The sequence below is a fragment of the Amblyomma maculatum genome, chromosome 3, assembly GCF_055883805.1.
Source record: "Amblyomma maculatum isolate TAMU_Amacu chromosome 3, ASM5588380v1, whole genome shotgun sequence".
Lineage (NCBI taxonomy): Eukaryota > Metazoa > Arthropoda > Arachnida > Ixodida > Ixodidae > Amblyomma > Amblyomma maculatum.
Genome location: NC_139346.1, coordinates 9,849,681 through 9,854,097, shown reverse-complemented (window position 1 = coordinate 9,854,097; position 4,417 = coordinate 9,849,681).

Sequence of the window (4,417 nt, the reverse complement as noted above, 5' to 3'; positions counted from 1 at the left end):
AGACCCGACGTAACTGCGCTGAAACTGAAGCGAGAGCGTCCCCTTCGTCTCCGCAATAGTTAACAATTCTTGCAATTCTTCCAGACTCTCAGCTAGTAGCACAATATCGTCTGCATACATCAAACCGGGGAGGCGGTATAGACCGCCTTTCCACCTAATCTATATGATAGGTTAAAACCTAGGTTGCTGTCTTGTATCCTCTTGTTCCAGGTTTATCATATAATGCATGAACAGCAACCTTGATAGAGGACAGCCTTGTCTTAATCCTTTGCATACTTTGACATCTTCCGTACTTCTTATCCCTTTCCAGGTAATATCTACTTTGTTATCCCGGTATAGTTCCTGTAGGAACTCTATTATCTCATAACCGATACCTTTTTCTTTTAATATGTTCCACAGGAGTTCCCTGCTTACGTTGTCGTACGCCCCGTTTGTGTCCAGGAAGGCCAAATACAAAGGATCTATTTTCCACTCTAGATATTTCGATGCATTGGGTAAGCACGAACAGGCTATCATCTAAGCGCCTCTCCGAGCATCTTGTTACCTTCTACCCATGCTTGTACCTTTAATTTCAGCGCCTGCATGGCTAACCTGTACATCCCTGTTGCACGTCGCGTCCTCTCGCGGAAGTCGGTGGCTGCCATCATTCTTCAGATAAAGATCGCTTGTGTGTCACTACTTGGTGCGATATATGTCAGGGATACACATAAGCTCTGCTTTTAAGCGTATGACGCAACATTGTTAACAGCTATAGTCGGCAGCTGCACTTAGGAGTCTTCTGCATATTGATTTTCAAGCTTACCTTTCTACTTTTCCTGTCTAGGTCATCGATCATTATTTGCAGTTCATTCCCGAGTTGCTTACCAAGGCAATGTCATCAGCAAATCGCAGATTACTGAGGTATTCTCCATCTACCCTTATCCATAACTGCTCCCATTCCAAGTCTCTGAATACTTCCTCTAAGCAAGCTGTGAATAGTACTGGGGAGATTGTGTCTCCTTGCCTAACACCTTTCTTTATCAGAATTTTGTTACTTTCTTTATGCAGAACTATGGTTGCTGTCCAGTGACTTCCGGCACTTTCCGGCACTTTCACGTTCGGCTCGTCTACCCCCTGATTTCGCAATGCCTGCATCGCCGCCGAGGTTTCAACTGAGTGAAGTGCTTTTTCGTAATCAATGAATGCTATGATAAGGGCTGGTTATATTCCGAGCATTTCTCTATCACCTGATTGATGGTATGGATATGATCGATAGTAGAGTACCGTTTCCGAAACCCTGCTTGATCCTTTGCTTGATTGGAGCCTAAGGTTGCTCTGATTCTATTAGCGATTACCTTAGTAAACACCTTATACGTAACAGACAGTAAGCTGATTGGTCTGTAATTTTTAAGGTCCTTAGCATCCCCTTTCTTATGAATGAGGATAATGTTTGCATTCTTCCATGGTTCCGATACCGTCGATGACACCAGGCACTGCGTATACAGGGTGGCCAGTTTTTCTAGCACGATATCCCCCTCGTCCTTCAGCAAATCTGTAGTTAGCTGATCCTCTCCAGCTGATTTCCTCCTTTTCATAGTTTCTAGTGCTTTCGTGACCTCGTCTTTCGTCACTGATGGAACGTCTGACTGTTTTTTCCTACCGGATATCTCATTACGGTCCTGACTACTTTGGCTACTGTAGAGATGTGTATAGAACTCCTCGGCTACTTTGACTATCTTGTCCATATTCGTGATGACGTTTCCCGCCTTGTCCCTTATCGCATACATCTGGTTTTTGCCTATGGCCAATTTCTTCTTTACCGCTTTAATGCTTTCCCCGTTCTTTACAGCATGCTAAATTTTCTCCATGTTATACTTCCTTATATCGGCCACCTTGCGCTTATTGATTAGCTTTGATATCTCAGCCAATTCGATCTGGTCTGTTGGATTGGAAGCTTTCATACTCTGGCGTTTCTTAATCAAATCTTTCGTCTCCTTAGACAGCTTACCGGTATCCTCTCTAACTATCCTACCGCCTACTTCTACCGCGCACTCAGTAATGATATCTCTGAAATTATTGTTCCTTGCTTCTAGGATAATGTCGCCATCCTCGGTTAGAGCTGAATACCTATTCTGTAACGAAATCCTGAACTCTTCTGCCCTCCTCCTCACCGCTAAATTCATGGGATTAGGGGTGCACAAAACACAGGATGAACTATGGGGGGGGGGGGGGAACTACCGCCATTCCTTATCAGGGTTAGCTTTTTGTGCAGAAGACTTGTGGCTGCTGTGCGGTTTCCATATACCATTACAGCGTTTCTACATATGCCTTTCCTATGCCATGGTTATGTAATGCATACATGATTGATGCTTAGACTAAATCAAATGCTTGTAATATAAGCAGGTTGTATGTAGGGGTTGCATGCTTACGGTATTTATACGATTATAGCACGAGTTACTTTTTTTTAGAAATTGCATCACTGAAACAGCACTTCATGCTGTGTTCAGAGGCAATATCTGAATTTAATACTTTACTTTTTTTGCTGGTCATCAAGATAGCTTTACCACCAGGCAAGCCAGTTGCGAAGAGAAGGCAAATTTCCGGCAACTTCGAGGCTGTAAAATGAGGCAAGGTTAAAAAAAAAGGTAACCATAGAGAAAGACCAAAAGGTGGAAGTGAAAAAAATAATAAAAAGCTGTAGTTATTGAGGGTTCGAACTCTCCTGTTTAATATCATTACATCATGGCCAATGAGCAAAACATGCAGGGAGAGATGCGGGATTCTAAGCGAGAGAAGAAAGCATGTAGTGCTTAGCAAATCGTGTCTAATCAAGAGGGGGGAAACGAGTAGTGACAGTGAATAAACCACTCGGATACTTTTCTTTTGGATTTTTAAATGCAGTCTCCTTTATTGTCACATCCCCAGCTATGGTTGCCTTTAATGTTACGATTTCATGTTATAATCGTGAGCTTGTGTTGGAATCGTGACAGAACTTTTTTGTTTTTATTCTCGACACAAACTCTTCCCTCACATCGTATATTCATTACGGAATTGTTTACTGTAAATACTGTATATTCTGTGGTTCCTCTTTCATATGATTGGTGCCGTGAACATCGGCTGTGGTCAAGTGGTGTGCCTGAAATCCAGCCTGGCCTTTTTGTTCACTAAAGTCTAGGTTTCCTCTTAATCTATCGGTGATTACCACATTGAATACATTTAAACCCAGTTATAACCTAACTACGACAGGTCTGCAGTTTTATGTCTTGGTTCTGTGAAATTTTTGCGTGAAGAAGAGTGGAAACCAAAATAAGGAGTACATATAAGTGAAATCACCGTGGGAATGTTTACAGTAAACCCCCATTTCTCGTAATCATAAACTTGGGAAAAAACATTTTGCAATTGCACTGTTAGAGCAACTGTGGCAGCAGCCTCCACCATCCCCGCTGCAGTTCGCGCAACATGGTTATGAGAGGTGTGAGGAGGGTGGCCAGAGACACCTCGCCTGGGAATTCCCAGTCGGAAAAAAATACAGAAAATTTTCTGATGTTACGACAGAATTTCTGTGCGGTTTTTGACGGGAAACCTGTTGTGGCAACAGAACATTCTGTAGTAACATCAGAAATTTCTGTAGTTACAACAAGAAATGCTACAGAACAACAGACAACAGAAATATATTACAGAAAAACTACAGAACTACAGAAAAATACTGATGGTCACGACAGAACTACAGGATATTTTGTCGTATTTTTGACAAAGTTCTGTAGTTTTTTTCGACTGGGTTGCTTGAGCCTGACTTTCCGTGAAGGCACCTGTGTCTTCACGTATGTCCCCGCTCTGTCTGCGCAGCACAGCCGCCCCAGGAAATACATACTTGCCACTCACATTGCCACTGCTTTCCTCCGTCCCCATTCCAACATGCGAGAGCTGTCATTGGAATCTTGCGAGCAGTTGCATGGTGGTGACCTTTAAATCTGTCAGTGAAGAAGTTAGTGATAGATACTGATTGAGCATGATAGTTAGTGACATTGATGATGACAGAGATTACTATGATGTCATGACCGAAACTTACACCATCATGACATCACATTCAGTCATGACGTTACCAGGCGACTCGAGCACATGTGAAGGTTAACCCGATCCAGTCGTCAGTGCAGCGCCTTTCATTTGACGTTTGCTCAAACGCCACATGACACAGCATACAAAGGCAGACGCAGTACAGCAAGCATCAGCAGCACTTCAAATTGGTTTACAGGAAAGAAAAGGCGTAGTATCTCACACTTCTCCACGGACACCTGAATCGAGCCATGAGGAAAACGAGGAAGGAGGTGCCATAGTGGAGGGCATCAGACCACCGTGCAATAAAGCCTTTCACCTAATTGCTCTTTAGTGGTCCAAAGTGCCCCTAGAGTTTTTACTTTTCGCTCGTATGAGCATTCAG